At 44.4% G+C, this 12,561-nt stretch overlaps 1 protein-coding gene across 4 annotated transcripts in view; it reads left to right on the forward strand.

Annotated features, from left to right (window-relative positions):
* Positions 1–12,561, forward strand: part of RORA (RAR related orphan receptor A) — a 765,082-nt gene that overhangs the window by 180,116 nt on the left and 572,405 nt on the right. The window lies entirely within an intron of this gene.

Raw genomic sequence — 12,561 nt, forward strand, 5'->3', positions numbered from 1 at the left:
TTGCTGTTGTGGTTCAACACGGTAAGGACCTGGTTGTCGCCATGAGGATGGGGTTTCATCCCTGGCCTGGTGCATTGGGTTAAATATCCAGCAGTGCCGCAAGTTGTGGCTTAGGTCACAGGCATGGCTCAGATGCATTGTTGCCATGACTGTGGCATTGGCCTCAGCTACAGCTCCTGTTCAGTCTCTAACCCAGGAACTCTCATATGCTTCAGGTGCTGCCCGAAAAAGAAAAGGGAAAAAAAAAAAAAAAAGCCGTATAAGAGTATCTGATGTAGGAGTCAGCAAGTTCATAGTACATAATCAAAAACTGGCATCTAGTGTGGATATTGTTTCTTGGTTTATTTTCTTGATTAGGTCTTTCATTTTTATACTTTCATTCTTAAGATTTTTCTTTTCCTTTCCCGTTTTAAAAAAATAGTAATATATGGCTCTTTTATGCATTTGAGTTCATAACATTACTTGGATATTTAAGAGGTTTTTTGTTTGTTTTTTTAAGGTCACACCCATGGCATATGGAAGTTCCCGGGCCCAGGATTGAACCCACACCTCCGCAGCAACCCGAGCCATTGCAGTTGGATTCTTAACCCACTGCATCATGGTGGGAACTCTATACAAGTTGTTTATTACTTGTGAACAGCATGGTTTTCTGATCCACTGTATTTGAAATGTGCTTTTCAGTAATAGGGTGGTTATCTTGAACGGTCTGGAGTGAAAGCCTCACTTAAAGGAATATTACCTGTCAAGAGGCATTTACTCTACCAGATCCAGGAGAGAGGAAGAGTGAATGCCCTGAAGTTAATTATTTAAAAGCACTTTTTTTTTCTGAAAACTTTCCCTAAACCCTCATGATTCTGTTTGTTGCCTCTAGGTATTAGCAATGTTATTCTACACTTGCATTGAGGTCATTGAAGAAATATAGAAGGGATATTTTGGTGGGTGATAATATTGTAGGGTGATCGAAATTTTCTACCTTTGTACTCTCTGTAAATACTGCCTTCAAACACCAGCTGGAATCTTTGCAGCAGCCTTTTTCTTTCTAAATTTACTTTACACGGTGAGCCTCATAATGGCCTAGCAGATGACCTGAAAGTCTGAAACACCTTCAGAAGCTGCAACACGTGCATGGGATTGCCAGTGGAGGTGGGGGGGAGGGTAACTGGGCAAAGGTGTTTTCTTCTGGAGACAAAGTGATTTTCTGCTGACGGTGCTCTGTACATAGAAGCCACAAAATAAATAGTGATCCTCACTATGGACCTTGTCGCTCAGGGCAGTCATGCTTGCTTCAGGAACCGCTCTGATGAAGGGTGAGGAAAAATCTGAACAAAAAACAACCCCGAAAACTATTAAAATCCATGGTGTTGAACTTCACTGCCAAAAGGGTCAAGTCAGACTTCTGATTTTTAAAAAGGAGAAAGAACTGGGAAGGAGACAAAGACGCTTAGGATGGCCAAAGTGGCACAGGTAGCCGCCCTATGGGAAAGCTCAGATTAAGTGCAAGACCTTGCCCCCCCCACCCCCAAACCCTGCTTTAGATTTTTAAAAATTGAAGTATAGTTGATTGACAGTGTTTCGGGTGTACAGCATGGTGATTTCATTATACATGTATATGTACAAGAATCTTCCCCCAAAAAAACATTTTTTCAAATTTTTTTTCATTACAGGTTATTACAAGACATTGAATATAGTCCCCTGTGCTAAGGATTATGTCTTATATGCAAGAAAGTTAAAGGGAGAGTCAACCATTACTTCAACAGTACAGCCCTGAGAATTGGGCCTTTTTCATAAACAGTGCATTGTTTTGCGATGTCATCTTCCCATACTGTTCATGTGCCTCAGCCCTCTCAATATTAGAGTATATTTTTTCTTTTTCTTCCTTTTTTTTTTTTTTTTGCTTTTTAGGGCCACACCCACAGCATATGGAGGTTCCCAGGCTATGGGTCTAATCGGAGCTACAGCTGCCGGCCTACACCACAGCCATAGCAACGCCAGGTATGAGCTGCGTCTGTGACCTACACCACAGTTCGTGGCAATGCCGGATCCTTAACCCAGTGAGTGAGGCCAGGGATCGAACCTGCAACCTTATAGTTCCTAGTCGGATTCGTTTCCCTTGAACCATGACAGCAACTCCTCAATATTATTTAAAATAATATAGTGATTATACATATAGGTACTTATTGAAGGGACTTTATGGGGACCCTGAATATTAGTTGGAGCCTACCTCAGAAGGGCAGCTGTTTCCTCAGTCTTGGTGGGATGAGAAAGACAAGGTCTGGGGGTTCTGATTATGATGCTCTGCCCCCAGCCTCATCTTCATTTTTCTGATGTCCATCTCTGTGGAGAGACGCTGGATATCATTTGAGACATTTCAGATATAGAGTATGGCTGTGCAAGGTAATGAAGACAAACTCTTTTGCAGTCATAGAAGAATATTTGTTTGGAAGCAAAAGTTCTTTTCAAGTGTTTGGAGGGATTCTAAAGAGACAGCATAGCTGATGGTGGTTTTTCCTTCCTGTGTTAGTCTTTCTGTTTCTGGTATGACAACATGTGTCTTCTTGACTTCAGGAGAAACTGCATACATGAAAAAGCAACAACTAAGTGTGCAGATGCTAAGTCCATCCTTCTGCCTTTCCATTTGGTCATCATCACTCCCTCTCCTTTTTTTTTTTCCTTTCGAGCTCAACCTAGTGGGTTTGCTTGAAACATAGCTGCAGATTTACACATCACACCTACCACCCAGCAGCTTTGGGATAAAAATGTAATGTAGTCTGTTTTACTTTGAAAGGATTCCTTTTAAGGAAATAGCTTTGCAAGAAACAAATAAGCTGTTCCCCAACTCTTCCTTTTCCATAAGTTTTGATTTTTTTTCAGAAGGAATCTTCCCCCAAGAATGCAGTAGGTATATCATGCTTTGAAAGCATTCAAGGGACAAAGGACAGGTAAGCTTGCTTCACTATTGTGTGGATTCTGAGCCGTCCCTTCAAGGAGCCCATTTGTCTGAACACACGCCCAACTCTTAACTCTGCTTGTTTTCTGGCTACAAAAATAACCGTCAGCTGTGTTGTCTCCCTGTAACCCTTCAAAAAGAAAGACGTAAAGATTTTGTTGGCGAGGGGCATTCTTCAAGAACGAGCATCCAGCTTCATTGCTGGGGCTCCACCTCTCTCCTCTGGGTTCTCTTATCTTGCTTCCCCTCCCTGGACACCAGCTTCAGAGCTGGCAGTGATGTCCTGGTGTCGGCCCCTTTGTAACTTCTCAGAGCCTGCATGGTGGCTGTCATGAAGCTGTGTTCCCACCCACGAACCCTCTCACTACACTTTCTCTGAGGTGGAGGGGCCACATGTGCAAGGCCCCATTACGTCTGGATAGGGAGGGAGCAAAGGGAACCTTTGTCCCTTTGTCAGTGGGAGTCAGTAGGCCACCTTCGAGTCTTGGGAGAGAGGGGGCAAAAGCCAGATTTTTGTGTCCAAAAAAGAATGTTTTCACAGCTGACAGCTGTATGCAAAGAGTAACAGTACATGGCGATGAGCATTTTGAAAATGTGGGGAGTTGAGATTATTGGCTTTGGGTAAAAACCAAGGGAGCGGGGACCCAGAGATAGAGTAGTTCCAGCCACGTCTGTCTCTTCCTGACAACACAGGTATTGGTCATTTCAAGGGCAAAAGCAGGGGTGAGGGTAACTGGTTAACTGTCTCATTATAAAGAAAGTTAATGAGCATGAATAATGAGATTTATTTTTCTTTAGGTTGCTTTATTTATACCATTTATCCCCCCAAAAGTGCTTTGAGTGAATGAGAAAAAGGTGTCCCTTCTGTAATCCTGTACCAGGTACACAGCTAGGTAAGTGGGCTACAGACTGGCATTTTTGTGCAGGGCACAGCATAACCAACCACACATGGCACCCTGCCCAAAGTCTTCATCTCTCTTCCCTGTTCAACTTTTTGTACACCTTTTGTGCTTTTGTCTTGATGAACTGTATAGAGACAGCCAAGACTGTCTGGAAATACACAGTGGCCCAGAGTGAAAACAATCAGCAAGAGAATCAACTACCCAGTCTCAAAACAGACACTCAGCATATCTGGAATGGTTCCCACAGAATTGGTGATGATGTGTAGAAATGGGCTGTCTTTGATCTAGTGAAGCAAATCCATTTTCAGAAACAACGATCTGATAAATGTCATTCACCCTCCATTTCTCTCCTGGACTGATGTTTTCCTTCCTTACAGAAAACACACAGCCATAGCTTATTATAACAGCCTTCATGTGATACTGGAACCATAATTTGAAAGCCGTGTTAGTGATACTGCTGCAGTTAGCTGTATTGTGCAGGATGAAAAGCATTATGCGTGAGGCTTGGCCATCCAGACATCGAGAATTCTAGCTGCACAGTAGACTTCTTGCAAGGAATCTGAAATGAACAGGGAAATAAGTGTAATTTGGCCGCAGAGTTTCTCCAAAGCATTAATAAGGCTTCAAACGTCCTCCCTTTCACCACTATGTTTGGTAGAGGAGTGGTCCTGTTTTATGAAAATGCTGATAGTTCTCTGTGGGCATAAGCCCCACCCACATATAACCAATGGTTAGCGCCTCTAACTCTTTGCTTCTGTGGAATGGTGGACAGATCTCTACTACCTATCCTGTGTCATCTCTGTTTCTGACTACAGATGATAGCATTTGTTTAGTTAGAAAGCAGCAGACGCTGCAGGCAGATGACTTTAAGGCTGTACAATCAAGAAACCAGGTTATGGAAAGCATGTTAAGATAGGGGACAGGATGCATCTTCCATCTCTGCTGAAAGGAGCGATGTGGGTGTGGGTGTGTGCTATAGATTCTTTGGTTATTAGTTCCCCAGAGCTGGGCTGTTCCCTCTTGGCGAGAAGTCACGCATATCTTCTGAGCCTTGCAGGGAAGGGCTACTGCAGCCGTAAGGAAGGTTTCAAAGCCAGGATGAGACTTCAGACTCTTTTGCATGTGGAAGTATTGGCCAGAAATAGCAAATGCTAGGCCTCTGGGAAGCCTTTCCAGCTCTCTTCAGGGATAAGAACAGTACATGCAAGTATCACTAGGTGGCATAGCTGCCCTGGTGTATTATTCTCATGGAGCCAAGCTTATAACTGCAATGGGATGCTTTGATGATAGACCCGATAGGGATTCCTGTCCAGAGGTGCCAAGACAATTCATTCTGGTCAAGCTGAAGATTCCATTAGCGGTAGATCACTGGATTGACTCCAGGACAAAGAGAAGCTGCATGTTAGGATCCCTTACTGTAAACATCCACACACCACTGCTCACCCTGCTCCGGCTGCTGCCGAGACAAAGCTGCCGAGAGAGCTCAGGCTTTCAAGTTCATGGATCAACATGCCCCACAAAGCTTCTGTTTCTCTGCCCACCCCTCGGGGGAAAAAAAAAAATATATATATATATATAATTGTATATATACATTTTATTTATTATTGTATATATACACATACATATATACATCCTCAACTTTGAAGGGATCAGAAAGGTTTTAGGAAAAAATACCTGTATGCATAGACACATATGTATGTATGCATATAGTAAAGTGCACTGTGACATTAAAAGATTCAAATCAATATACAGCAAACTCATTTAATTTGACCACAACCCACTGCATGACTCATCAAGTCTGAAGTATGTACTCTCTGGTCCTTCAGGGAAAAAATGGCCAACTCCTGCCCTCTAGATAATGGTTTGGGAACCCAAATTCCTTCCCAGAATCAATGTTTCTAAGAGATTTCTGATGTCAACATTGAGACACTTCCCATGGTCAGTAGACCTTGTGTACTAGATAACTTTCTCATTGAAAATTACAGCATTTTGTCAATAACATAGGAAGTCACTGGGCTATGATATATGGTCTCTGTCTTCAAGGAGCTTACACAGTGATTCGGAAGACATGTATGTGAAAAACTGCTCCAGGCCTAGATCTGTGGGTGCCAGTGGATGTTCTGAATAATAAGAGAGGGCAGTATGGCATAAGGAAAAGAATGCAGAGAGGTGGAGCATGAAACATTCATGGGTTTAAGCCGAAAGGGTTGAGGTTTAGTCTTGGCTGTAACACATGACACATGTGATGACCACCAAACCTGATTTTTATTGAGCACTTACTATGCGCCAGGGACTCTCCCAAATGTTTGACCTGAAGAATTTCTGTGAATTCTTATCACAGTGAAGTAGATACTATTTTATCCTGGTTTATTGTTGAGGAAACACAAGTTTTAGATGAACTCACTTAGGAAAGCAAAGCACATACCTTGGAAGTGGTGGACAAGGACCAACATAGGTATGTGTGACATGTGACCACCATGTTATAGTGGCTTCTTCTTAGGGATTTTGTCTCGCCTCCGAGTTTCCCTGGAGGAGGCAGGATGTCATCCCAGCACACCCTGCTCACAGACATAGTGCAGAGCGCGAGGTTCGCAAAACTCTGCCCCTCTGTTCATGTTCATCTTCCCTGACTGAGCACCCACACAGCCGACACCACAGCACCTCAGGTGGCAAGAAGGGGACTGGGCAGTTAACACAGGGGGCTGCCTCTGAGCTCGGTTTTGAAGGATGAAAAAGAAAGGGAGGAACAAGGCATTGAGGGTGGAAAGGGTTAACTTCGGAGGAATTAGGAAGGTTGGGGGAAAAAACATACGCATTAGAAAAAGTAATTTATGTACATACTGTTTATATACTGATTTTAGTCTTTTAACTTCTCAACCCCATTACCATATTAAAAATTCTGAGAAGTCCCGCAGTTAAACATTTTTCACTTTGTGAACCTCCAGCTTCCCTTCTTCTGTGAGCATGGAAAGTGTTTTTCATATAAGTTATTTAACATCTTACACACCAGTATTCCTCCCATGACCAGTTAGAAATGCTGGATTTTTTGGATGTTGATTCACTGTGATCGAACCTACTATATTTTTTGTTTTTTTATTTTTTTAAGGGTCACATCCATGACACATGGAAGTTCCCAGGCCAAGGGTCGAATCAAAGCTATAGCTGCTGGCCTACACCACAGCCACAGCATTGCGGGATCCGAGCTGCATCTGCAATCTACACCACAGCTCACGGCAACGCCAGATCTCCAACCCACTGAGTAGGGCCAGGGATCAAACCCACATCCTTATGGACACTGCACCGAAACGGGAACTCCAAACCTACTATGTCTTAAATTGTTACTTTCATTGGCGGTCATGGACTTACTTGTATGATGATCCCTTTCTGCAGTGGTGTGTTTGTCCACTGAAAGAAGTTAGCTTCTCATCAGAAACAGCGAGATGGACTCAATTCAAATGGGAGGATGGAGGAGAAGGGCCTGTTGCAGTGCATGCTCTGTATTGAGCTCCAGCGTTAAGTGGGAGATCTTAGAAGCCGTGTGGTTTAATGCATCTGTCTCCTTGGCCGCTGTGCCAGCTTTTCATGACAGTGCTCTTCATCATCTGAAACCTGTAATTGCTTTTGACGACAACGAGAGAATTGTGGCAAGAGAACTCTCCACCGTTTCCGAAAACACCGAGCCGCCAGTGTTTCAGGTCCGGTCAACTTCAGCAGATGTGCTGTTGGGACGGGACAGCTTTCAGACCAAAGGGGTATGCGGGGTGGTGGGGGGACAGCTGCCTCCATGGGCATTTTTTCTGAAGTAAGGATTTATAGATGGAGATAAATCCACAATACAAAGGCATAAAGGAAAACCAAAGAGGAGGCTGATGTGGAGAAACAGGTTAAAAGGGGATTCTGTGTTTTGCGGCAGATGACCCTGGGCTGCATCTGAGGCCAGAAGTGGGTCTCGTCTGTCTCCCATGAAGGTCGTGGAGCCCACGTGGTGTGTGTGGGTTAAGTCTGAAGTAGAAGAAACTGTGGCTAGGAAAGGCAAACTGCACTTTGCATGCCAGCCCCGATTTAAAGCCTCAAATTAGGCTCCCCACACAAATGAGAATTGTTCGAGGGGACTGTGTGGGTCCTACTGCAGTTGATGTCAAAGTCACCTCATGTCCTGAGTGATGACATTTCTAAAACTGCGTGTCTGGAGTTCCCATCGTGGTGCAGTGGTTAACGAATCCGACTAGGAACCATGAGGTTGCTGGTTTGATCCCTGGCCTTGCTCAGTGGGTTAACAATCCAGCATTGCCGTGAGCTGTGGTGTAGGTTGCAGACGCGGCTCGGAGCCCACGTTGCTATGACTCTGGCATAGGCTGGTGGCTACAGCTCCGATTGGACCCCTAGCCTGGGAACCTCCATATACTGTGGGGGTGGCCCAAGAAATGGCAAAAAAGACAAAAAAAATAATAAAACTGCGTGTGCCAACAGATCGTCTGAACAGAATCATCAGAAGCAGGCTGGCTGCTCAACCCTGAGGCTCGCTGGGCTTTGGGGGCAAGGGCCACCACAAGATTTGGGGTATGGGGCAAGAGGAGAATGGTTCCTCCCAAAAAAAGGAGTCCTGTTCCCTTCTCTCAATGGCTTTTCACAGAGGGCAAAGACCTGGTATCAGGAGACATCTGTCATCCTTGGTCTGGCTGAGCTACTACTCTTCCTGGAGGCCTGGCAGATAGGAAAGAGGAAGCCAGGATGTGGTGTTGGGTGAATGGAACTGGGCAGCGTAGGAGCAGGTGATCAAAGGCTTATGGATGAGAACACGCAGAGCAGACCTACGTATAATTGAACCAGTGATACTGGCATAATCTGACTTTAAAGTACTCTTGATGCTCTTTAATTTTAAATAGAATTTAAAGGGAAGCCATCATGAAAGATGCTTTTTTCAAATGTATATGTGTCAGATGCATCTCAGCTCAATTTTAAACACTCGGAAAACACACTTTATTCAGATGCCGGTAGCCTCTTTTAGGTCAGTGCTCCCTTTCCCAAAGCCACATCTAAATCTTTGGCTACATAAATGCATGAATCACTTCTGCCTCCTGGGGAATGTTTAAGTCACTCGATTTGTCACCGTAGGAATAAGCATCTTGGTTAAGATGGTCTATCCTGTAAGATAGGTCTACAAGAAATGTTGAATTAATGACTGTATTCTCTTTTTAGAACTGGGGCAAAGTTGTGCTCGGAGGACCACGCTTCCTCTACTTTTCTTTCTGAGTCTGTTCAGGATCTGAATAATTATTTGGCAGCAAAGGAGTGGGGTGTTGTCTGTACTATCCGACATGCAAGAAAGGAAACATGTAAAACCATCATTTTTTTTTTTTTTTTTTGCAAGGAACAATGCAGCAAAAGGAGAGTGGTACCTCCGATTTTTCACAGACATTTCCCTTGACTACTTTGAACACCCTCATTCTGATTTACTTCTCGAGGACAAGGTGAGAGACAGTCCAAGGAGAAGTTCCATTTGCCCTTCGGAGAAGGTAGAGAATGCATTGGAGGCTGCTATTACTGGGCTCTCTAGAGGCACTTCTGTGATCTTAATGCGTTTTATTCCTTCCTACTTGCAGAAACCCGAGCCCTGCTGTTTTCCTCTTCAGAAAGAACATGGGTATAGAGGGAGAAAAGTGGGCTTCCTTCTGAAGTCCTTCAAAAGTCAGGAGGACAGAAGTCTGTTCCCTGGTCAAGCTGCCTTATTTTCTAGTCCTTTGGGGGGATGCCGGGGGACCCAGGCCACAGCCATGTGGCAGCTGATAGGAAGAGAAAAGTTCAGATACTGGGCATGAAGACACACAGAACCCACTCACTCCTGGCGTCAAAGACTCTCTGTGCTGCAGGACCAGGGTGTGGGGTGCCACTCTGCCACAGGCTGGAGACCCCCACCCTTTCTAGAATCAAAAGGGAATGTTCTGACAAGTTCACACTGCAGTGGCTGCAGTATGGCTGGCTGCCCCGTTCCAGGTAAGGAATTAAGGACTGTGCGAGTGCAGGGTGGGGCTGCCTAGCATGAACCCATCCTGCTGCCCCAGCATTCTCATCAAACGCCAATGCCATGCGAAGCAAGAGATGCTCTCAAACAAGGAAGGGCCTGGAGCTTGAAAATAGCAACTCCACCTTGACAAGACGTGCTGTCTGGTAGGATGCTGACTCAGAACTCCCTGTAGGGTCTTTGTCTTTAATCAGAGCAGCCTAGAAGTCAGAAGAATCTGAGAGCACTCACAGCCAATGCGGCTGTCCGTAGACCCTCTTGGAGTCCATGTTGGGAGCCATTCTGTTTCCTTTCCTCCAGTGCAGTACTGGGGCTTGACACATAACACGGCACCCAGTCCTGCTGGAGTTGGCTGATTTTCTTAAAAAAATAATGGACCACAACTGGCAAAGGAACCCTGCTGCTGGCTGGAGGAACTTGAGGGGGACCCTCCACTCACCATGAACACCTTAGCAGTGATCTCTCAGGCTTAGCCCTGGGCGTGCAGGTGGAGCGCCCAGCTTCTCCAGTGTGGCAGCAGGCGCATTGGCTATGATGCATGTTCTTTGTGCCCAGGTCCCTGTCATAAGAGGCTTCTCACTAATAGAAACCTGCTGACCGTGATCCACAGCCTCTGCCGGGAGAGCCTGTTCCCTATGCTAATCAGTAGGATCTCCACTGCTTACCCATTCTAAATGCAGTAGTTAGCATCTATGAACCCCAAGATAATATGAGAAAAATAATGTGTGTGTGTGTGTGTGTGTGTATGAATGACTGGGTCACTCTGCTGTGCAGCAGAAATTGACACAACCCTTTAAATCACCTATACTTTAATAAAAATAAAATGTTTAAAAAAGAAAATAGCTCATGAAAAAATTGAAATCTGCAAGTCAGAAATTGTTCAGGCAGGCCAAAATGAGGTAAATGAAGGACATGCCTGGTAATTCCACAGGAGCAGGCTTGGGAGGGATGGCATTGAGAGGAGGCAGGAAGGCTTATATAGAGCAGCCTCTGGTCCATACATTGGCACCGTTCGCTATTGAGTTAGCATGGCGTCTGCTCTGCCAGCTAAGTACAAATTAATCTCTCGTGGCTGACCAATTATACACTGTCTTTTGTGAGAAAACAAGTTAAAAGAAATGCATTAGGTAAAGAAAGGGCTAACGGCTCTTGGAGTGAGAGGGGGGTGGGCCTGCCAAGTATCAGAGGCACTAGATTTCACAGCTATTGCCCAGCTGATCTTATCAGAAGGCCTAAAGGTGACTGTATCTCATTGTGTGTGTGGACACACGTTCATTACTAAGGTAGACAGACCTCCTTGCTCTCCTAGCACAGTTCCCAGATACACCTGTAGTCTTCAGCTAATTATCAAGAGTACGCCCTTTCCCTCGCAGGTGATTCTTGGTTTGGTCAATGAATTATATGGTTCCTTTAATTACAACCCCATAGGATGTCTATCTGTATAATGGAGACACATGATTTATCATGCTGGAAGAGTCTAACAGGGCTCTTGTGGAGGTATGCCTTTTTTGTTTTCTCTAGAAATGTAAATCAAAGTTATCTCTCGGAAAGAACCTGGCCTTGGGAAAAGGCCAACCAAGACCCTTTTAAAGAGAGTAATTGAATGTGGTAGTTAAGAGACGAGGGTCCAGAGCTGACCATCTGGGTTCCAGTCCCAGCTCTGCCACTTAACAGATGTGATTCCTTGGGTCAGTTATGTGATATCCCTGTGTTTGTTCTATGCCTTTTAAAAAGGTTATAGAGGTACCTCCCTTAAAAGGTGGGAACGAAGAATAGTGGAGTTAACAGCTAACACACACAAAACAATGACTAACGTTGATCAAGCCCTCAGTAAATATTTGCCAGTACCTTAGTCCTAGCTTTACTCTTCTTCATCACTTTGGCTATGGGAATGGAATTCTCTGAGCTGTGATTCCCTATAAAATGAACATACTGATTTCTATCTCCTGGAAACATAGTAAGCTTCAAACTGGATCAAGTATAGAAGAGTTTATTGTAGCACCAGTCATCGGTGGCATCTCAACAAATGTTCATTTCTCCTTCCTCCTTCCTTTTCCTTGTTGGGGTGGAAAGAACCTCTGACACTCTTGGAGCTGGTCTCACGCTAGTTTGCCTGTTTTTCTGGCAAAGGTGAAGTTGTTTGCAGTAATGTCAGTGACAGGAGGCTGTGGAGTCCACCAGTGAGATGAATGAGCTTCCCAACAGTTGCCTCCATCATCTGAGTGATGCACAGGGGCTGTGAGCTTGGCATGACTGCAGTGAAGGCAGCAAGGAAAGTTTTTAAAGATATCTGGATTTTTACAGGCATCTAGATTACCCATTGCTAAATACCCTGGTGAGGTTTTATTTATTTTTTTAATATTTCCCTCCCCCTTCCCAACTCCTTCTCTCCTTGTCCCGTATCTACAAATTATTTTGGCTTCCAATGTTTCTATTTAAGTCCTAACAAAAGTGAAATGCACCGAAGAAAAACCTCTATGATAGTTAGTATTACAAAGGAGGATGTGTGAACTGTATTTCCTTTTGGTTTCTATGGAGTAAACAACACCTGAGTTTTAACAGTAAGAACAACCTTTGAGAAAGTGAGTAGTCATTGGTTAACACTCTAAACTGTGGATCTTTCAAACTGGCTTTAGTCACTCAGTCTCCAGAGAGGTGAGTTTTTACCTGTGTATCATCCATTCATTTAT

Source organism: Sus scrofa, chromosome 1 (assembly GCF_054392235.1).
Source record: "Sus scrofa isolate SSC_HxYL_T2T_F1_AM1 chromosome 1, Sscrofa_HxYL_maternal_Yorkshire_Landrace_v2.0, whole genome shotgun sequence".
In the NCBI taxonomy this organism is placed as follows: Eukaryota; Metazoa; Chordata; class Mammalia; order Artiodactyla; family Suidae; genus Sus; species Sus scrofa.